We start from the raw sequence: 24581 nt of genomic DNA on the forward strand, positions 1-24581 counted from the left end.
GAAGTTGCACAAAGAATGCTAAGTTTTGAATGAACGCTAACGCTAACTTTGCTAGCTGCATTGCTAAATAGGTGAGAAAAAACCCCCATTATTAAATATTATTTCTCTGTTGTGAAAAGGACTCGAAACTCAAACCGTAGGACTTGGGACTTGACTTGAGGTGATTGATTTGATTAAGGCCTTTGCTCCTCTTGGGTGCATAGGCCGCTAACGAATATCCTCCATTTCACTCTGTTTAGGGCTTTTCGCTCAAGCTCTACCCAGTTGAGCCCACTCTCTGCCATTTCTGCCTCCATACTTCTTCTCCAGCTGTTCCTGGGGCGACCTCTTTTCCTTTCCCCTTGTTGGGTCCATTTCAGGGCTTGTCGGGTGGTGTTTGTGGCTGTCTGAGGGTCTGAGGGCCAATCCAACTCCACTTTCTCTTCCGGATTTGTAAGTCTATGGGGTCTTGACTTGTTCTTTTCCATAGGTCCAGGTTGTTGACTTTGTCTTCCCACCAGATGTTTATTATCCTTCTGAGGCAGGTGTTGATGAATGTTTGCAGCCTGTGTGTTGTGTGTTTTGTTGTTCTCCATGTTTCGGATCCAGACAGCATCACTTGTTTCCTGTTGGAATTGAAGGTGCATATCTTGGTGATAGTGGAGATGTTTTTTGAGCTCCAGATCTTTCTGAGCGTGTTAAATACGACTCTAGCCTCGTTAATCCTGCTTCTGATGTCGGCATCTGTCCCTCCAGTGGTATCCACCACGCCGCCAGAAAGTAGTGATGTGCCAATGAAGCCTCATGAACCATTTGCTTTATTTTTTGAGCCCACCAGATGGCAGCCTTGGTTGATTGAACAAGGCTCTAGCAATGGTAATCAAGTGTGTTTTCAGCCCTTTGTTGATCAGAGAGCTCCATCTAGTGGAGTCAGAAAATAAAGAAAATTGTTCATGAGGCTTCATTGGCACATCACTACCAGAAAGGTGAAAGCTGTTCAACAAGATCGGGCTTCTGGTTTTGGAGTGGATCTTCATCACTTTTGTTTTTAGTTTTAACAAAAAGACCAACAGAGACCAACTTTTATTGCAGTTTGTGAGAGTCTGTCTGTCTTTTCTTGCATTTGTATCTGTGTATGTGAAAGGACCTGGGACTTGAAAACTGGAGGCTTGTCAGTATTGTTTTTGTTATTGTCAATTTTTTTTTATTGTCATTATAACTTGTTGATGTTATACATGTGTTTTTTTCTATTATCAGTTTATTACTTTCTTATAACTATGACATTTTAGGTGGAGGCTTTAAATAAGCCCATCTGGGTTTTCTGCCTCTCCCTGCACTTTACATTATATATTATCTTTGTCATTTTATGTAATTCTAACTGTGCAAATAAAATAAAACTAAACCTAAACTTGGGACTTGACTCACGACTTGAGGGCAAATACTTTAGACTTACTTGTGACTTGCAAAACAATGACTTGGTCCCACCTCTGACAATTAGCACACTAGCTAGCTTGTAATCTGACAATTAAGCTGTCACAGTTTATTGAATAGACGTATGTCAGTGCATCACTGATTTATATGTCTGTTACTTTATCTGTTTAAGGATCTCTGCTTCCCTAAAAGCCGTCACTTTCAACACGGCGAGCAGAGCTGCTGCAGCTGGCGAGCCTACGTGCTAACTGCAGCTACAATGTGCATGAAGCTGCACGTTTCCTCTTTGTCCGTCACATTTAATACATTCCCTCTGTGACTTATTACAACTGTGTGTGTGTGTGTGTGTGTGAGTGTGTAATCCCTTAAGCAGAGGAAGCTACATGCCAAATGCCAATCACGTCTCCGTGTGGTATGTAAACACCGGCAGCACACACCTCGTTTGCTTTGGATGCGGCCCAGCAGTCTGTGTGTGAGAAAGTGGATCACAATGAACCAGGGTGCGACTTTTCATTATACGCCTGTCCATCAATGCATTCAAGAATTTTAATAGCATGCTAAGCTAACCCCCAATTTATGAAGAAATTATTATCATTTAAAGGAGGAGAGAGAGAAAAAAACAGTGTTGTGAGTTCTCTGGGAAAGTTAAGGTGCAGCACTTTTATTTTCTTTCAACAACAAAAGACTTTTTAATGACTTCATCCGGAACTCAACTGCACGTTTTGAAGGTTACGTGAGGTAAATGAAGATCACCCGTGTGACAAGGTGTAATATATATATCTTCATAAGGAAGGTCTCACAGCTTGTTAGACTTGTAAAAACTATGTAATCAGGTATGGATGGACGATATTTGATTTTAAATAAATGCAGATTATCACCATAATATCCTTTTAATACATTTTTTTACCCCCTTTAAGAGTGTTTTTTTTTTAACACTTTTTTTGCATATTTTTATTGGGATAATTTTAAATTATTGTAAAGGATAATGTTAATATTATGTTTTATTTAAGGCATCATATTTTGACAGTTTTCTTGCAAATTCTGTTGTGGTAACACATCCATCTGCTTTTATTTTGAAAGCTACATGTGTTTGCTTTTATTTTGAAGGCAGGTCTAACATGTTCTTACCGTATGTCAGAATTTTGGATGTTGTTTCCGAGCTCCAAGTTTTTATTTTCAAGTTCCGACTTTCAGTGTAAATTAAACAGACCATAAGGTGTTATGGTAAGAACGTGTTAGACCCTCCTTCAAAATAAAGCAAACACATGTACCTTTCAAAATAAGAGCACATGGATGTGTTAGCAGAGTCCACCACAAAATATGATGCTGGAATAAAACAGAACCCTTATTCTCCTTTACAATAATTCATTAAAAATATGCAATGATTCAGATGGAGTTGTGGCATTACAATGTGCGAGAGGCACCGAATTTAGGCTTTTAGGGAAAACATTTTTTTGCGTATTTTTATTGGGATAATTTTGTGAATCACAATGATTCTGACCAATATGACCATCTCATTATTTTGTTGGTTTGTTTTTGCCTGTTCCGAACTATTTTAAATCACCAAAGTCACACAGTCACACAAACACACTAACTAATCAATGCAGCAGTATTAATAAAAGAGGTTAGAGGTAAAATGACTGTTTTTGTCAATGGAGTCTCGTGGGTTAAAATCGAGCATGGATGCATGTAACGGCTTCAGTTTCCAATCATAAAAAGCCATCACATAGCGAGGTAAAGCAGAGAAAATATTCTTAATATAGCGTACACTTATTGATTTTATTAGCTGGTCCCTTTTTTTTGGAGTCCTAAAATATGCTTAACTGCCGTTTCCGTGTGGATAACGTTACTCCTTCTCCAGTTGGTAACACGCCGATGTGAATAAAAGATACCTGAACTATCCCTCGATACATGTTTATAATAAACGAAGCAGGATTTGATAAATTAAAGGTGAATTACTTTGAATGGGTGATGTGTGAAGTACAGTTATTGCTCTAGGCTATTTTAGATTTTTTCTATCATTGAAATGTTTTTTTCTTTATTGTTTTACTATTTATTCTGTTGTTTTGAAACATGTCTATGGTGAAACCAACGAGGAATTTCCACTCAGTCGATAATAAGGTTTTCGTATTTGTATTCTCCATTTGCAGTTAGCACCATGTTTAGCCACTGGGGATAACTAGCGTAGACAGTAAATAACGACTTCAGTTTCTGGTCGTAAAGGGGCGTCACACAGTGACGTCAAGAGGAGAAAATATTCTTAATATAGCGCACACTTGATCTGATATTTATTTTATTTGATGGTTCTTTTATTTAGGAGTTGTTAGCTGATCTTAGCTTCTGTGTGAAAACTTATAAGTATCTAAAAAAAGTTTTTTGAAAATGTTATGTTTAGATATGCAAATGAGGTGTGAACTCATGAAATATGCACTAATTTAAAGATATTTCCAGGACAAAAATGATGATGAAGCAAATTTCAAAGTTATTATTTTGTTTTGTTGATATATTAGGTTCAAAGTTTTTTTTACTGAAGTAAATTGAAATTGAGATATTTCCTTTTATTATTTCGTAAATATAGAAAATACTGTCAAAAGCCATAAAAACATCAATTTTCGTCATGTTTTGAGGTACAAAATGTTGTATATGTGAATGTGAATTGAGGAGAAACTAACAACATATAGTAAAGTATTCACCTAAATGTTTGTTTTGGATGTTTTGTTTCCATTATTCTGGAAAAAAAAAAAACATGTTATGTTTCACCTTTAAAGAAATGTAATGAGCAGAACATTTGTTCATCTGTGCAGCTACACGCTGCTGGGGACAAATCTGTATTTATGCAAATTAGTGTGTTTATTTTAAGTGCTTGTGTATATGTGTGTGTTGTTGTGTATGTGTGTGTGTGTGTGTGTGTGTGTGTCAGCCGGCTTCGTGCAGTCTGCATCACAGATGGGCGAGCGACTTGATACCCTTCTTTACTCGAGACGTGTCAGAGAGAGAACAAAAAGAACGACAGAGCAGGAGAGAAAGTGAGAAAGTGTGTGTGCATGTGTGTATTTATGTGTGTGTGTGTGTGTGTGTGTGTGTGTGAAAGAGAGAGCAGACATCAGTTAAGATGGAGGTTTAACCCTTTTACCTCCTCATGAATATTGCAGCAGCAGCACCCTCGGGTGTCACTGGGGACCGACTGGAGGTGTGTGTGTGTGTGTGTGTGTGTGTGTGTGTGATAGGTGGTGTTGGGTGAGTGCAGGCAGCAGAGCACCGCCCTCGGCCGTTGGAGGTGAGAAGAGCTAATCCTGAATTAAATGATCTGGCACTTTACAAAATACACGACAATTACACAGATAATTATACTACGACTTCACACAGAGCCCACGGGTCACAATTAACACACACACACACACACACACAGATCTGCTGCTGAGCTGCAGAGTGTGTGTTGAAGTGTGCGCTGATTAGTCTGCATGTATAACACACACTGTGCAGAGGGAAATATAAAGTTTACACAAAGTGGCTGAGAGTAAAGAAGTGTTTATAAAGTCAGATCGCTCACTCCGACTACTTTCTGTTTCCGCGATGCGATTATTATGATTTACGCCACTTGGGGGCAGCAGAGCAACCTGTAAACAGAACATTTGACATATTTACATCTTATAAAGTAGTTTTATGTTATCAAATATCTGCCTACCTCCACATCCAGAAGACACAAAGTCCAATATTACATTTATATATTGATCCAAAGTTATTCTTTGACTTGTGATGGAGAAACTGGATGTTTTTGTCTTGAAGGCACTAGGTTCACCAGAGTCCAGTCTGACCTGCATTTAAAACATTTTGAAGCAAAGTTAATTTCAGTGCAGTGTATTGCAGGCCTGGTTGCAGACTCTTGCAGGAATTTGAAATGCAGACGCCCTCTCAGCCTCAGAAAATGCTTATGGGTTATCACGGTTAGCTGTAAAAGCTAACACTAGCTATAGCTATACTGCTGTGGACGCCATGTTAGTTCAATTCTAAAAGTCACACACAATAAAACAACAAACTAACCGAATGAGGAGGCAGTAACGTGACCTGCCGCTACACTTCCGTGTTCCAATACAGTATAATTGCTGTTTTCCTCAATGTAGTCTGGTGGTTTTAAAAGCCCCTTTCAGACCGCCGTTACAAGCTGCGATTATTACGCTTCTGTGATGTTTTGCCTTCAATCTGAGCGTCCCAGAGGCGCGATGGGGGACCAAGTGATCCGGCTCTGTACCGCCTTCAGAGGTAGTAACAGAAGTGTTACATTATTTGTGCAAAATACAGAACAACTTTGCTGAGTCTGTAGAATCTCTACAGTGAGAACTGGACGAAGCTGTCAGCAGATGATTTCAACTCAATGAGTTATTTTTCCACTCCATGCCTTCACCAAAATTTGTTTTATTTAAACATTTTAAATGAACTGTAGTGTAAACAACAACCAACATATTTACATAAATAAAAAGAAGTTTGTACATAAAATTTCCAGTGCAGCCAAACAAATTTTCTGACTTGAAGCTGACTCAATGAAGGACCCAAAAACATCTCTCCTCCTTTCATTACCCTGAACATACTGCTGGGCATTTTCTTGATTTTGATGGGGGACCCAAACTATGATGGGGGGACCCAAACAAAGTAGGGGGGTCCCTAAAAGCCTAAACTTGGTGCCTCTTGCACATTCTAATGCTACTATTCCATCTTAATCATTGCATATTTTATTGAATTATTGTAAAGGAGAATAAGGGTTTTTCTATGTTTTATTTAAGGCGTCATATTTTGACAGTCTTCTTGCAAATTCTGTGGTGGACTCTGCTAACACATCCATCTGCTTTTATTTTGAAAGATACATGTGTTTGCTTTTATTTTGAAGGCAGGTCTAACATGTTCTTAGCATAACGCCTTATGTTGTGTTTAATTTTTTTGTTTTTAAGAGAGCATGTATAACTGTTCCTCAGACTGTTTGATGGCAGGGTAAACGAGGAGAGGAAGTCTTCAAGTCCATGATGAAGATGGAGAAACAAGTTTGACCTCTTTCAGTGTCCACAAGATTCAGCTCAACAACAAAGAAACCATTATAATTCAAATTCAGAACTTTTCGATTTGCACACAAAGGTTTTTGATCCGTAATCACACATTCTCAATCACAGATTTAGTTTACTTGCAATAAAACAGTTTTTTGATTGCAGAGTGTACAGTTTTTCTCTCTAACCTGTTCTGTTTGATCGCATCATAGAGCCACAAATGTAAAACCCCCTGCCTCACACGAATAGAAATATAAATAAAGATGCCACACCTTATATTTATAGCAGGCGCCAACCTCCAGGTCTGAGCAGGGAGACAAACCAGGAAGTGCCTTAAGCTGCATTCTACCGAAAATTCCAGCAGGGGGCGCTAAGTTTGGCTGCAAAAAAATTCTGTCCATTGATCTTGCCATTTTCTTGATCATAACCAAATTCATTATCAAGAAATCCATGGAAAATGGCAAGATATCAGCTCTTAAATTCAATTAAACTCTTGTGAGCTAATTTTTGTTATCATTATATTTGTTCAAACAAATGCACCTTTAGTTGTACCAGGCATTAAATGAACATTAAATTGAAGAAAACAAGGGTGGCCTAATCATTTTTTCCATGACTGTATGTTGGTTGTTGTTTACACTACAGTTAAATTATAACTATTTAAATAAAACATATTTTGGTTAAGGCATGGAGTGGAAAAATAACTCATTGAGTTGAAATAATTTGCTGACAGCTTCGCCCCCCCCAGGTCAAAAATCCCATCTGCGCCGCTGGTTTTCAGCTCATTTAGAATAACAAATAAACAGTATTTTCATACATTTTCTTGACATTTGGTGACATTTCAAGCGTATTTGCAAAACTAAACAACCTTCACTTAAATCTGTCAGCCTTCTTTTCACCGATGCACAAAGATTTTCTGCAGATATAAAATTCCCTCATAACTTTTTGTGTGTAGATACAAAGTGTGCGTGTGGAGACGGCTGCATCCGTGTTTGTTTGTTTGTTTGTTTAGTCAGCTGGCAGTTTGTTTGCTGGGTTCATCAGAGAGACTTTAACTGGAGACTTTAGATACACTAATGATGACGGCAGCTGATTCCCCCGAGCTGACGGTTAACTAGCTCCCAGCATGCCTCAAACACAGCTAATACAGTCCTACAGGGATAATAGAGTGTGTGTGTGTGTGTGTGTGTGTGTAGCTCGTAACTGTCTCCTCTCGGCCATCTGTACCTGCAGCTTCGCTTCCATCATTAACCAAACCACAGTGATGTCATCAGGGACCGACAGACAGAAAGACAGACAGACAGACAGCTGCTTACACACACACACACACACACACACACACACACACTACACTAATAATAATTAAGTCATGTGATACTGGACACCAACCGGCAAGTCTCCGGCAGCGAGTGTAACAGGTCGAACAAGATGTTTTTTTTCCTCCTGATATTTCTTAAAGTCACGTTATCGTTCCCGTAGCAACTAAAAGTTTCCGGTTCTTGTTTCTGGTGTGGTTCGTTAGAGAGGAGCAAACAGTGTGTTAGCAGCTGGGTTTTGCTTTTTGAGAACCAAAATCATTAACTGAATATTAGTATTGCGATATAATCCTGATGTAGACTGTACAGGTGCATTCTGGGAAATGTAGGCTCCAGTATTCTTGTGTTAAAAAGCCATATAAATACACATATCTTCACCTGTGCTGCTCTGACTGAACCTAATCTAATCCAAATGGATTAAATGCAGATTTATCTTGTCTTTTTAATAAAATACATAATTATTTGAGGGTTCACAAGTTAAACATCCTTCTGTGATCTTTTACTACCTTTAAATATTTCATAAAATGTTGGAAATATTGTTTAGAGTTATACCCTCAAGTCAAAATGAAGTATTACGTACAAATTATATCATGTTGTATCAGCATCACAGCGTCTGTTATTGTTCTTCTGCAGGTCACACTGCAGTCTGATACAGGCCACATTTAACAAATAATGTCAACAGAAAAACTAAAAAATCTGAACTGACCATTAGTCACTTAGAGGAAAAAAGGCACTTGCACTATTATTTCATGTTGGTTGAAAAGTTAGCTGTGAAAATTGTAAACATGGAAATAAACAAAGCAACAAGTACCTTTGATTCTACCGGACGCGATCTGCTCTGGTGTTCACCAAACTAATGTGTAGAGAAACGCTCCACAGACGATGTGCTGCCATCAGACACCTGTAGAATCAGAAAGGAGAGCCTGGATGCTCCTACCACCATCTGCTTCAACCATCAAGGCAAATATTAAGTTATTTTGAGCAATATGTTGATAATTCTGCAATGACAAACCAGCATTTTGGTTAATTTCCTGTAACTGGGTCAGATTCTAGTCCAACTACGTTCACAGTGAATCGAACCACACTAGGGTCCATTTGAAAACACTGTTGCAGAACTATGATGCTGGAGAATGAAACTCATTTGAATTTTTTGGGAAAAAAAGGCAATTATTTTGTGCACATAAAGTAGTCACTGTAGACCAAAGGTCTCAAACTCGCGGGTCCCTTTAATTACTTTTTTTGGTAATTTGGTGTCCTTTTTTTTGGGTAATTTTGTCTTTTTTAATAATTTTGTGTCTTTTTTAAAATAATTTTGTGTCCTTTTTGGTAATTCTGTTTTTTTTGTGTTAATTTTGTGTATTTTTTTTTGTAATTTTGTGTATTTTTTGGTCATTTTATTGTTAAAGTAATTTAGTTTTTTTCCTGTCATTTTGTGTCCTTTTTGTGTCATTTTGTGTCTTTTTTTTAGTAATTCTGTGTCTTTTTTTGGTCATTTTGATACAGCCTCCAGCGGCCCCCAGGTAATTTGAGTTTGAGACCCCTGCTGTAGACCGTCTTTAATTGTTCCGTAGCTCTACTGGAAGCCATTATAAACAGTTGAATCCAAACGCAGAATTAGCACTTCTCATAAATAAAAATAAACACAAACTCCAGATATATTTTAGAGCTTCAGAAACTGTTGTGTGTGTGAGCGTATGTCATGTGTGACATGTTGTGTGATGTCTTCATACTGTTTCAGTCTGATTTGTGAAGCTGCTGCTGCACACAGAAAAAAAACAAGTTGTTGATTGTAATTGGGCCTAAATATGACAGCGAGTGTGACAGCATGTGTGTTTTAGCATATCTGTTTGTCTGTGTGTGTGTGTGTGTGTGTGTGTGTGTGTGTGTCTACCTCTCTGAGACATTTTGTGTTTTTTTCATTCTGTGTATCACTTGTGATTCATTTGCAGTTCACTCTCGTACTGTGAGAACCGGAGGCGTCGGCTTCACTTCCATTCGGCGGCGGCGGCCGAACATGTTGCTGCGACATATTTCACGGCGCAGTCGAGCCAAACTCGCCTCGACACACACAAGGCGGCCATTGTTTTTCTTCATTCTTTTTTTGTGTGTTTTCACAGCGATGTTGTTGTTGTTGTTGCCTGGTGAAAGTTATTTGCAGGACGACTCGTGTTTTAACGGGACATATGCTGCAGAACGCCGCTTATGTTTCAGCTCAAAGTCAGAAACACAAATGCTGCAGCAGGAAGGAGGTCAAAGGTCACGAGAGGAGACTGAACCTGTGAGCTTAAAGGACACACCGCACATTTTGATATATCATTTGTCCTGCAACTCCATCAACAGGTTCTTAACCGTCTGGGATCTGATATACCACATAATATTTACTATACCCATGTTTGGTATTTGGTATTTTCTTAGCACAACTTCAGCATGATCTGACAATTATTTTTTCAATTTAACCCACTTTATTAACCCTTTGGAGTTTGGGGTTATTTTGAAGGGTTTTGACTATTTTTCATTCTGCCTCTATAAACGACTTAAAAAATGTTGGTATCATTTTTTTCAACACAACCTCACCTGATTATTATTTTGTCATTTGGACTTACTGGATCAACATTTTGAACACAAAGAAAAACACACACAAAAAAATACAAAAACCACACACAAAAAATACATAAAACACACAAAAAATACACAAAAAACATACATAAAACACACAAAAAATACACAAAAAACATACATAAAAATCACATAAAAATATACAAAAAACATACATAAAAATCACATAAAAATACACAAAAAATTACAAAAAAACATAAAAACAAAAAATACACAAAAATCACACACATGAAAAAACATAAAACACATAAAAAATACACAAAATACATACATAAAAAAAACACAAAAATAAACAAAAATGACAAAAAACAGAAAATCAAAAAAATACACAAAAACACAAAAAAAACACAAAAAATGGCCTAGAGGTTAGGAATTGCGCTTGTAACTGGAGAGTCGTCGGTTCAAATCCCGGTACTAACAGGTCTAGGACTGAAGTGTCCTTGAGCAAGGCACCTAACCCCCCTGCACAGCTCCCCGGGTGCAGTAATGTGCTGACCACTGCTCCTTGCATGGTGTGTTCACTTGTGTGTAAAAAAGGATGGGTTAAATGCAGAGGTTGAATTTCCCCATTGTGGGATTAATAAAGTAATCTTCTTCTTCTTCTTCTTCTTAAGCACAAAAGATTGCATTAAAAATGCTGAATCCACACAGCAAAATTCAATAAAATCTCTGTAAAAACTTCAGTCATCATGTTACCCTTGGTCGAGGTGGTTTTTACTAGTGATGTGTCAATGAAGCCTCATGAAGCATTTTCTTTATTTTCTGAGCCCACTAGATGGCGCTCTCTGTTCAACAAAGGGCTGAAAACACACTCAAAACAATTGCTGGAGCCTTCTTTTAAGAACCAAAAGCGCCATCTAGTGGGGTCAAAAAATAAATCAAATGCTTCATGAGGCTTCGTTGGCACATCACTAGTTTTTACCTTTGCTGAAAAAGAGTTGATGTGCTTAATTGGACATGGAAACTTGTGGAAAAGCCAAAACTTTAGAGAAAAGCTGCCAGCAGGGCTCCATGCTGCTGAAGTTTTTATGTTGCAATGTCATGAGGTGTCATTCTCCGGCACTTTTGTGGACTCCAGAGGGTTAAAATAAAATTTCAGAGATATCATGATATTATAGTACAGTAATACAGGGCCTACAATTGTAACCTTTTTCATGATTTAGTAGATTCACTTTTGGAAATTTCTACACTGTGTTGATGAGGAGTGTTGCAGTATTTCTCAGTAACTGCCGAAGAGGTTTCTTCACAGTCTGGAAATGTTGTCATTTCTATTCCTGTAATTTGAGTGGTTAAATAAAAAGAGGAAGTGCCACGTCTGGTAAGAAACAAAAAACAGGACCAGACTAAACAGGATGCTCTGTGACAAAGCAGAAAATAAAAGATCTGAGAGATCAAATGGATAACTACAGCAAAACATTTATTAAGTTATTAAAAAATACATTTATTTGGATGTTTTGAGTTGAAGAAAAACTCTTTTTGGTCTCTGCCAACTCCTGACAGGTATATCTGTCTGTTTCGCTGCTCAGTGCTCCACTATTCACCAGCTGGTCTCTAACTGTGTCTACTGGTCCATAAAAACAAAATTATTCTCTAAATGAGGCTCAACACACCTGCAGGATAGCAAAGTTTGTGATAGGTCTCTAAACGTCATTATCAGTGACCTTTTTTTATTTTTTACAGGAGAGTCTGAAGCAACACAACATGTCGTCACCCTGTTAAAATAATCGCCTAACTCATTTTTTCAAGTTTTACAGGAAAAAACTTCACCAAAAGTGTAACATATGACATTTATTGATAATTTCACTCAAAAAGCATGTAACAAAGGATGGCTACTGGCATAGTAATAACACTCAGGCACTGAGACTTAGGCAATTTTTTGAGCATGCCTTTGTGACTTAAGCAAGATATGTTGACACTTTATTTTGAAGGTGTCTACATAAGTCTGAGTCTACATGAGTCACACAAGCCTGTCAGAAACATGACATGACAAGTATCTTGGGCATTAACCCTCTGTACTCTGTACCTTTGATTGACAGGTCACTAACAAGGTGAGTGTCAATAAAGTTGTATATAACATTATATAGATAGAAAAGAGGACGTTTAGCGGTTTGGTCTTTGACCCTTTCACTGTATTTTCACTTAATGACAGTTTATTTGAACGTTTTGTTCAGTAAAAATGTCTTGTTCAGCGTTTGGTTGGACTAACAGACACTCCAAGGAGTCGCTGCTCAGTTTTCTGAGGTCAGTAACGAACATTTTGTTTTTGTTTTTTTTCCAAAACTAACATCCCAGTTAATGCTCCAGTTAATGCTAACATGAATTAGCAGCAGCTTCTCCCAGTCAGGTTGAGGTGTAGAGAGGCTGTAGTCAGTGATCAGATCCCTCTCCTCCTCCACAGTCCAAATATGGTCTGCTTCCTGTATTGGAAACAAGATGGCGACGAGTGTAACGCTGAACTCGATGCTTCCAACGGGCCACAAACCAATGGGTGACGTCACGGTGACTACGTCCATTATTTATATACAGTCTATGGTAGAGAATCGCTTGGAATGAGCCTCTGTTGAGGCTCCGGGTCATCAACAATGTGTTGATCCATTATTTCCACAGACGATGTGCTGCGATCAGACAGCTGTAGAATCAGAAAGGAGAGCCTTGATGCTCCTACCACCATCTGCTTCAACCAACGAGGAAAATGTTAATTTATTTTGAGCAATATGTTGATAATTCTACAATGACAAATTAGCTTTAGCTCAGCATTTTGGTTTGTTTCCTGTAACTGGGTCGAATTTTGTTCAGATTAGGTTCACAGTGAATCGAACCGCACTGGAGTCTGTTTGGAAACGGACAGAGACCCTCTCACAGGAGGTCTGGGACCGCTTGTATTGGTCCGGGCCAGAGTACAACTGGAGACCAAAGAACCGGACCAAGGATTTAACCAGAAGAGTTCGATCAAAACGGACTGAACTTTGGGTTATAGAAGCTCCCTAAGAGTGTGACAAGGAGATCAGCACGTCCTCATATGTAAACGTAACAATTACTATTTGAAAGATAACGTTCATGTGAAACAGTCGCAGATTAATTAGCTTCAGGCAACAAAATTACTTCTCTAAGGTTAGAGCAGATAAGTGTGACAAAAGAAGTTATAGAAAAAAGTAAAAGCACGTAACTGCCGAAAGTTAGGGAGTGAGAGACAGTGGCGGTTCTACACAGGGGCCTCCAGGGGCCACTGCCCCTGTGAAGAAGCCCTTGGCCCCTGCTGTGGCCCCTGTGTCAAATTAATAATAAAATGATCAATTTATAACGATGAACAACGGAACAATTCCTACCTATTTTCTGTTCAAACAATATCTTATTGTACACAAAATGAACCCAGAATGTGTACATTGTATAATAGTTTATTGTGCAATAAAAGCTTTCAAAATAAAAGAAAGTGATGAAAATGACAAATGTCATTGTCGTACAAAAATAATTGTTATTGTTGGTAAGTCTCATTGTTTCAATCAATGTATTTGTATCTTTCCAAATATATTTAAATTACATTTTTAAATAAGCTAAAATAAAGGTTTTGAATGCTTAAATATAATCTTTGCCATTTTTTAATGTGCCCCTCTGATTAAACACTGGCCCCTCCTTGGCCCCCACAGTAGAACTGGTCTAGAACCGCCACTGGTGAGAGACTTTGGTGACGGAAAAAGGTTGATGCACAGAATTTATGTTACTTCAAGTAAAATTGTTTTGTTTACACACAGGACACAAAAAAACGGTCTGCTGGGACAAAGTCTGGGAAGTGTTCGTCCACAGACATAAGAGTGTCGTCTGCTTCTTTTCTACGTCACCAGCAGATCGAACCAATGATGATGGAGGGTCCAATTAAAATCTTACACAGAGCTGTTTTAGGTAAAAAAATTGGGACGACAATTACTTTGGACAGATGCCAAACCAGAAAATGAGCTGTACTGACTTTTCCTGACAACCTGGTCTCACAGAAATCTGTGAAATAGCCACGGATTTCGCTTAACTCAAAATCCGTGGAATAGCCACGGAATCACTCAAATTACCGTGAAACTGACACTGATTTCGCTACAATGCAAGTTAATGACAGTCATATCCCGTGGCTATTGGTTTGTTCCAAGTCACGTGACTTTTAAGGTCCCGGCGGTCAGAACAAAAAACATGGCGGACAGTTCTCTCATTTTTAGTGAAAAATCAATATTTTGACTTAGTTTCTGCATAAAAATGGATTTTGATAACATTTCTAGCGAGAAATATATGTTTTATTTTCTAAATCTTCACTCAGTGAATGTACATAATCACTTTGTATGTTTGAATAGCCACGGGATATGACTGTCATTAACTTTCATTGTAGCGAAATCCGTGTCAGTTTCACGGAAATTTGAGCGATTCCGTGGATATTCCACGGATTTCTGTGAGACCATGTTGTTTCCTGAACACCTGCACTTCTCAGAAGCTGCTGGTTCTCTTTTCTACTCGCTCTATCTCTTGAAACTGCCATGTTTCCCCTTTATACATTTTACAGCCTTATAGTTTTGATACATTTCATGACATCTGTGCTATCTGTTCCACACACACTGAAGTTTTTAATTTAATTTCTATCCGATAATTTTCTGTTTTCCTTTTCATAACAAAAGATTTTTCCATCATGAATTTATGCAGAAATGGCATTTTCCCATTACACGCCCCAGCCAGAAAGTAAAGTGATGAACACATTAATGCACCAGTAATTATAATATAATATGTGTTATTCTGGAGTACTTTTACTTCTGGTACTTTAAGTATACTTTGATTCTAATACTTTTTGTACTTGGAGAAAAATAATCTGTAGACTCGATAATGCTCCCATGAACATTTAATTATTTATTTTTGAGCTTCACTATCTTTCTGGCTTTTACAAGTTCGTCTTCAGCACCAATTTTTTATCCGCTTTTGTGCATTATATCGCAAAAACAAATGACTATAATTGCTTTTCCAGAACCGTGGCTGAATAGAAAACATCTGCTCATATTTCCAATATTGTTATATTATATATTATTATTATTATTATTATTATCATTATTATTATATTATATATATTATATAATATTATATTGTTATATATATACAATATTGTTGGAGAAATTGTGGGCAACTGAATGCCAACCATTCTCATATATTTTGGTCATGTGAGAAAATACAATTGTTTTGGGAAGGGGTTTTAAGAGCTATGGGTGAAATTTTTGGGTATAATATCCCTAATGATCCACGGTGTATATATCTAGGACTGATAGTAGATAATGTAATAGGTAAAGAAGACATATACCTGTTCAAGATCCTATCACTTGCAGCTAAGAAATCCATTACAAGAAGTTGGCTGAGAACTGACCCTCCTGGACTGAACCACTGGCTGGACATTGTAGAAGAAATTTGATCAATGGAACAAATGACCCACAGTCTAAGAATCAAAACAGAGCTGTATGTTGTAAGATGGACAAAATGGCATCTCTATGTGACAAAGTAGTGTTTACCCCCCTTGTGTTTTTGTATGTTTCTGTATGTGTTTTTATTGACTGAAAAAAATAAAGTTAAAAAAAAAAAAAAAAAAGTCTCGCAGTTTACGGTCAATCTACATTCTTACCTATAAACTCTTTTCTTTTGTGTCCCCACCACTTTAAAACCACCTCATCTGATCGTAAATCAGTGTCCAGAGCTACAAAAATAACCCCCCAGGTTTTAAAATAAAATAACAGAATGTCCCTTTAACAGGAAGTTGGATGTTTGCTGCAGCAGCCGTCAGGATGCCAGAGTCAGACGTGTAGTTGGCGTCACGTTCCACGCTAATGAGTCTCCATATCACCTAATTGTCCGACAAACTGTTCCTTTAATATCTGCCAGTGTGTGTGCGTGTGTGTGTGAATTGTGTGTGTCTTTAATTTATGCAGGATAATACAAGACGCCTTCTGCTGAGCTGCTTCTTCGCTCCACAATAACACACATCTTCCCTCCTCCTCGTCCTCTTTTTTCTTTCGCTTCAACCTTCTGTTCTCCTCCTCCTCCCTCATTTCCTCTCACTTTTCCTCCCCCCCCTCCCCCTTCTCTCGTCTCTCCCAGACAACTGTGACTGTTTTAATTCTGACCGCTGATTAGCCCGAATCAATTAAGTCCTCCACGCTGAGTCCAACAGCAGAGCAGCATGGGGTATTTAGACTATTTAGGCTCCCATTCATCAAGCTCCAGCCTCCTAATCACCCTTTAATTACAGACTACCAACTACGGGGGCTCAAGTGGGACATTAGGCCGAGGGTTGAAGTGAGCTGTGGAGTGGACGCGGGATCGAATCAGGCGGGCGATCTGGAGTCGCCGACTGTCGCCTGATTGCACACAGAACAACACCGTGTTTAATCATTATTTTACTTGCTAACAGGGAATAACAGGGAGGTTCAAATATGTACATTAAATGGAAGTGTTGGAACATTACTACATGGTGGAAAATTCATGATTTCACCACCGCTGAGCTCATGATGGCGGTTAATAGTGTAATTAAGACACGACTAAGCTAAATTAAAGTATCTTATATTGAGCAGTAATGCATAAACGATGCATGGATGTAAATAAGACTGAAGTTGTTGTTGTTGGTTTTTTTTTGTCATTTTGTGTCTTCTGTGGGGTTTTTTTTCGGTCATTTGTGTCTTTTTTAGTCATGTTTTGTCTTTTTTTAGTCATTTTGTGTCTTTTTTGGGTCATGTTGTGTCTTTTTTTGGTCATTATGTGTCTTTTTTGGTCTCTTGTGTCTTTTTTTTGTCATTTTGTGTCTTTTTTAAGTCATTTTGTGTATTTTTTGGTCATTTTGTGTCTTTTTTTGGTCATTTTGTGTCTTTTTTGGTCATTATGTGTCTTTTTTTGGTCATTTTGTGTCTTTTTTTGGTCATTTAGTCCAACATAAAATGTGATTTTGAATCTTTTTTTACTTTCATAACACTATCATGCTCAATAAATAATTTTAAATGTTGCAAATGTGAACAAAGGTTGCAAATATAACATATAAGAGGGTTACATCCAGTTCTATCATTTTATACTAAATATATTTGAGCTTGTCTCCAGTTTTACTTGGTATATCATCATCAAACTGAAACTGGCCTCATGGAGTTTACAGCCAGAACTTTAGAGGTAAATTTACAGTAGGGCTCCACGCTGCTTTGTTTTCTAGTCTGGATGTGATGAAGAAGTCTGGATTTGGTGCTTTTGGAGACTCCAGAGGGTTAATGTCCCCAATAACCACCATAGTGTAATTTACCCACTTGTTAGCAACCACTGACTTTGACACAAACAAGTTTTCCTCAGGACAAATAAAGTAAACCTCATCTTGAGAAACACACTAAAACAACACATGGATGTAAATCATTTTAAACCTTGAACAAAAATGATGCAGAAACATAGATTATCTATCATATAGACACCTGAATTTACATGCAATGCATCTTTATAGGAAGGTTGGTTTGGTGGAAAAAAAGTTGGTTGAAATATATTTAAAAAAAGATGTAAATATGGGACCAAAACAAGTGAACTCAAACTTTTTAAGAACACTTAAAATAGCCTCTTATTATTTCAATTCAAACTTTTTTCTTTAAGGGAAACAAAACAGAAATAAAAGCAATAATACAACAATAATAGCAGTTTAAGAATAGATGATAGCTGTGTTCATACATTTGCAGGTTATTTACAGGAAGGTAGTTGGTGAAAGTTAATTAAATAGCTTTTATTTACATATTTACACTTTCCTTTCCATGGGCGTGTCTATGAAGAGGCCTGAAGCCGCATGGACCGCCTCTAAAATCTGATTTGCGGCTGATGGCGGCTGTGGCTCAGTTGGGAGAGTTGGTTGGTTCGATCCCTGATCATGGCAGCCTACATGTCGAAGTATCCTTGAGCAAGATACTGAACCCCAAATTGCTCCCGATGTGCTGTGTTCATCGGTGTGTGAATGAATTCCCAATGGTGGCAGGTGGCACCGTTTAGGGTAGCCTCTGCCACCAGTATGAATGTGTGTGTGAAAGGGTGAATGAGCGCAGTCTGTAGTGTAAAGCTCTTTGAGTGGTCGCAAAGCGACTAGAAAAAAGCGCTATATAAGTGCAGGTCCATTTGGCCATCTCATTATACTCAAATATAGCATTAAGTTGTGTTACGTAATTTTTAAAGGAATCCATTGGTACCAAACATAACAAGTAAGACTATATGTTTGCGAGGTAAAAACTGACATACCCATTTTTACTGCCGCCCCTTGACCTCTGACCTCCAGATATCTGAATGAAAATGGGTTCTATGTGCTTATTCACGAGCCTCCTCGCTACAGACATGCCCACTTTGTGCTGAAAACATGCAGGTTTTTTACATGCAGTGTTATTGTGTCCTATTGCATGTGAATATTTGCACAGACCAGGTCCCTAAACAGGCTGTGAGCTGCATAAATTGGGACAGAAAACATAACAAAAATCTGTGAGAACCCTGGCTTTTCTCTGTTTCATGATACTTTATTGAATATATTTGAGCTGTTTTTAGACGTGACATGCCCACTTTATGCACTTTTCCAATGCAGTTTTGTATGACTGGAAAGCTGAGACTCCTGTTGATTCAGTGAGCCTAATTTTCTACATGTGTGATGATGTTAATCAGTGAGACTTGAGCTCAGTGTATAAAATGAGCTGCTGTGACCTTTAGGATAATCACAGTGCTCACCGGAAATACACAAATCTACAAAATGCCAAAAGTTTCGGAAACCAAATCATAGCATGGGTTTTTCCTCTGGTGTTCCTGAAGGTCTTGGTGCCTGAATGAGGGATTCTGGAGGGTATTCTGGCCATTTTTAAAAGTAATTTTCATGTTCAAAAATGGTTAAATTTGGCACCAAATGTGTGTAACAAACGTTATCAACCCAAAAATTGCTGCAACAACTTATGAGACATAATTGAGCATGAAAATAGACTTCATCATACTTATATCATAATGTTCTAAACCCTTAAACACACCAAAATAAAATGTTTATTATAGATTTCTCCCTAAAGAGCCCTTTAAAAATGATAAAAAATAAAGAGGCGGAGTGAAGGAAAAGTTATCATGTCCTTCTAAAAGAACCTGAATCATGCTGTAGCTGCTATCAGCAGATGTTTTAAGAAAGTGATTTTTTTTGTTGAGAAATTAAAACTGTGAGGTAACATTTTGCAGAAGTGTTAAATAACAAGTTTCCTTAAACTGTTGATTAAAAATGTGACTCAGGCAGCTTCATTCTTCTCTCAAACTAAATGGCCGTCATTTCTAGCAGTAAGGGTTGTGATGTGTTGTTAATGACGAGGAAGTTAAAATAATTGTTTGGCAATTAAAGGATCAAGTTTGGCCTCTGGCGCCAAAATGTTCAGAAAGTGATTCTACGATCGGAGAGGTGATCGGCTGAATATTGTCTAAACAGAAACTGTCCCACGCTGCATTCCCTGAATATCTGAATCCAAACTTCTGAGGAGGAAGTTAAACTCTCCCCGTCTTTCTCCTCACAGCTATCAGCGTTACTAATCCTTTTTGTGCTTCTCTTGTTCCGCTGCTCAAAGCGACGGCGGGGATAACAACACTTCATTGACGGACCCGTTTGTCAATTAGACGTCGTGGTCGGTTAATCTCATGCAGGACTGCTCGGGGTTTCCACTTGTACGGAGGGAGAGAAAAGCGGAGCGCTTTAATGCCGCCTAATGACGTTATGAGAGGAATAGCCCCATGCCGCTGGGAACCTGATAATCCCACTTTGTTCCTTTTGGATTTGCTCGGAAAGCGCCTCCTCCTCCCGGCTGCTGATCCCCTTCGTGTTGCACCGACACAATGGGGCCCCCCGCCGCCGGGCCCCGTCCACCTCTTATTCTCTAAACACCTCTCTCATTTGTCGGGCCGCGGCCGGGGGGGCGCGCACCGTATTATTTTCCCCTCAATTAGCAGAAAAGGGCTTGTGTTGATCACTTCCTCTGCTAAGGTGAGCGAACATTCCTCCGGGCTGCGTTCAGGCGGGTCATTAGGGGGTTATCGATGGCGAGCTGCGGAGAAACACGGGCGTCATTAACCGCGACGGGTACGATTTCTCGCTAAGTGTGCGTGGATTCGTTCCAAGAAAAGTGGCGCCTCAGACTGGCTCAGAAAGCCCAGATGAGAGATTCATGTCATGTCCGTGCGGCGGTGGGACGCAAGTCGACAGTTGCGGGCCCTCCAGAGCTCCGCCCACTTCTTTCAGCCTCATTATGGCGTCTCCTGTTCAAGTAGGAGGGAGGGAGGGAGGCTTTGATAAACCTGTCCTCCCATTTCCGCTGGACTCTCAGAGATTCAGAGATTAAACTCTGCCAAATCCTTCAATCCCCCTGAACCCCCCTACTCCTCCTCCTCCTCCCCCCCCTCTGTGGTGTCAGAGAGCAGGGGAGGAGGGGGGAGGTTGGGGATGGGGAGGAAAGGTGAGGGCCGGGAGCAGGAGCAGGGACTGAAACTGACAAAGAAAAAATAACAAAACTAACAAAAAAAGCTTGAAACTCAAAAAACTCCAAACAAATTACTATAATATGTCATTTAAAAAAGGTGCCAAGAGTTCTTATTTGCAGGCTAATAAATGACTAATTATTCATCCAGAATGCTGAAAGTAACTCACAAACACAATTATCAACACACTGACCCTGAAACCTTCTGGATTCTCATTAATTAATCATTAACGGAGGATTTCGGGGTGTCATTTTTTCCATTGGATTTCAGATTATTGCAGAAAATGAGCTCTGTGGCAAGCTAAATGTTTGTGCAACAACCTTCATCATAACCCTCTGGACCCCCAAAAAACTTACTTTAAAAGGTATGTTTTCTTTTTCAACAAGTGCCCCCCCAAAATTCTACCATTTATCACAGAAAGAAATTGTAAAAACAGACATTATCTTCAGAGTTCTGGCTCTCCTTGATCATTGGTTACAAACGTTTCTGTTATAAAAAGTGACCAAAACAAAGCTTAAAAAAGTGATATTCTGTCAAACTCACTTTATTCTACATGTGTCATTTAAAACATGTCCAAAAATAAAGTGTTTGCACTAACCAGATCCTGTTAAAAACATTAAATTCTGCTCCTCAGCAACACTGTGAAGCCATGATTGATTCTGCTGAGACGACGGTAATGTGACAAATATTCACTGAAAATCTGTTTACACAGATCAGAGAGGAGAGGACAGGAGAGGCTGAAAACATGACTGATATTTCAGTAATTACAATATGTGGAGAAAACTGGTTTTACAACATTCAAGACACTTGTGGGCACTTGGAAAAATGTTATATAATAAATATATAATATATATATAGAATTAAATTCTATTCCAATTAAAAAAATATATATATCAGAGAAATTAAACTTGCTATTTTTTTCCTGATTTCTGTCATTAAAACTGTGTTATCCTGCTCAAAGACATGTTTGTGCTGATTACATAGAGCTGCAAGACTTATAGATTTGTATACATTTTATATATTTCAGTGAAATACAAGGACACAGTGAGTAAAATCTAAAAAGAGCAACACACACACAAAAATGCCCTGAAACTGCTTGTTGGGGTTCAGAGGGTTAATATATACTGTTGGTAATTACCCAGATTGTTTTTAAATAATAATAATAATACTTTTTAAATGTATTATGTAAATCCCCCCCCACACACACACTTTGTACTTCAACTTGTGCACAACAATCTTCTCTTGAACATGTTTTAGTGCATCTTTTCTTGTATTTTCATTTCTCCGTCCACTTATGATCCTCTCTGATCTCTGTGGGGTTTAGTTGGATGAGCAGTTGTCGTTTTCTCCTCTTCAGAGACTCTTTTGTCTCGGCGTGTCGAGGAGAGGGCAGCTCCCCCCCTCTAAGGCTGCACCCTCGGGTGCCAAGAAAAACTCAAGAGGAAGGAGAAGAAAGACAGATGGCCGCTTGGTTAAAAAAAACAGTCCTCTGCGGCATCGAAATGACACCGCAGAGCGTCCGCAGTTCTGCCGGAGTCACAGGAAGCAGATGCACCTACATATGCTTTTCCCTCAAATGATCTCGTGTTGAGAGGAGACGCGATGGTCGGTTCTGATCCCCGAAGGTCTCACCACTCTGAACTCTGTTTTAAGATGATGCTCAACAAAAGACGACGTTGAGTTAGAAATCACTGTTTCTCCAGCACAAGTACACTCCGATAGAGTCCTGTAAACTCAGGTGGAGTCCGGTAGAGTGAAATAGAGTCAGGTAGAGTCCGGTTAAATCAGGTAGAGTCTGGAGTAAAGACCGGTAGAATGAGACAAAAGGCTGTCATGTTAGAAATCAGTGTTTCTCCAGGACTAGTACAGTCCAATAGTCTGGTAACATCCAGTAGAGTCCGGTAGAGTCCTGTAGAGTCCGTTAGTGTCTGGCAGAGTCCGGTAGAGTCCTGGTAGGTCTGACCACTCTGCTCTCTGTGTTTGTTTGTTCTGTGTTCAATTATGTACGACAAAAGTCTTTATCACGTTTAAAACATGTGTTTCTCTGTCACAAGTACAGTCCGGTAGAGTTTAGTAAAGTGTGGTAGACTCAGGTAGTGTCCAGTAGAGTCCAATAGTGTCTGGTAGTGTCCGGAGTAGAGTCAGATAGAGTCCGGTAGAATCAGGTAGAATCAGGTAGAGTCAGGTAGAGTCAGGTAGTGTCCAATAGAGTCAGGTAGTATCTGGTTGTGTCCAGTAGGTCCTACCACTCTGCTCTTTGTGTTTGTTTCAATGACCCTCGACAAAAGGCTTTGTCGAATTAAAAATCTGTGTTTCTCTGTCACAAGTACAGTCCAGTAGAATTCAGTAGAGTGTGGTAGTGTCCGGGAGATTCAAGTAGTGCCCAGTAGAGTCCAGTAGAGTCCAACAGTGTCCGGTAGAGTCAGAGAGAGTCCAGTAGAATCAGGTAGAGTCCGGTAGTGTCCAGTCGAGTTCAGTAGAGTCTGGTAGAGTCAGGTAGTATCTGTTAGTGTCCAATAGGTCCGACCACTCTGTCTTTGTCACGTTAAAAAGTCTTTGTTTCTCTGTCACAAGCTAGATTTAACAACTTTTCAGACCCCCCTAGCAACTATTTTTCAAAAAAGCGACTAGCGACAAATCTAGCGACATTTGCTGGTGTTATTGGTGACTTTTGGAGAATCATTCTTACTCTTCTTAATGAGCCACGGGGGCTGCCGGTGCCCCTCCCTTACACTAAAGCACAGTCCTCCTGCAGGAGTCTCTCCCAGCTGCACAGAGCCGGAGGGGATGTTAACCCCTCACCGTCCAGTCTGCAAATCGCGAAGTCTTTGCCGGTCCTGAGGCCGGATAAAGGAGGAGGGACAGAAGACAGTGCACTTGCAGTTCTAAACATATTTTGGGTGTTTTTTACTCACTTTTGTCTTTCCCACAATGTTATTCCTCTCTCCTACAGCGTCCATTACAAGTACATGCACATTGTAAATGATGCAAATTAGATGACGACGTCATTTAGCGACTTCTATCGGTCACAAGTACAGCTCGGTAGAGTCCGGTAGAGTGTGGTAGTGTCTTGTAGACTCAGGTAGTTTCTAGTTGAGTCCGGTAGACTTAGGTAGTGTCCAGTAGTGTCAGACAAAAGGCTATGGCATTGGTAGTGTAGAGTAGGTAGAGTCCATTACACCAAAGAAGACATGATAGTAAAATAAAAATAATTTGCTCCAGAATCTGTTGTGTTTTTCCTCGGATCGTGCTTCACCCTTTCACCAAGTTTCAGGAAAATCAGGCAGGTACTTTTTCTGTAATGCTGCAGGCGAACAGACACCTCTTTGTTGGAGGTAATAAACAGAAACTTCATCTCGAAGACAAACCTGTGACCTTCCAGCTCCAGGACGGTGCGTCTCATCATCACATGCCGCCTCCATCATCATCATCTCGTGCTAATTACTGTTGTAACAGACGGTCGGCTCTCCCACACCTATCAGACAAAACCGGCTCACTGGCAGCAACCAGACGGATAAATTTGGAAAGTCGGCTCATGGTTCGGAGTTTCAACTGTTTGTGTTTAGTCAGACTGTCTGCTGCAGGAGGACCTGCTGAGTTTTATCCACTGATCCAACACAACCGTAGAAGTAGTTTGGCCACTGTGAAACAGAATATAACATGTATTTTTAGGTGTTTATACGGTGGTTTCTCTCCCTGTTTGTGTTACATTTAA

This window comes from Centropristis striata, chromosome 12 (assembly GCF_030273125.1).
Source record: "Centropristis striata isolate RG_2023a ecotype Rhode Island chromosome 12, C.striata_1.0, whole genome shotgun sequence".
Lineage (NCBI taxonomy): Eukaryota > Metazoa > Chordata > Actinopteri > Perciformes > Serranidae > Centropristis > Centropristis striata.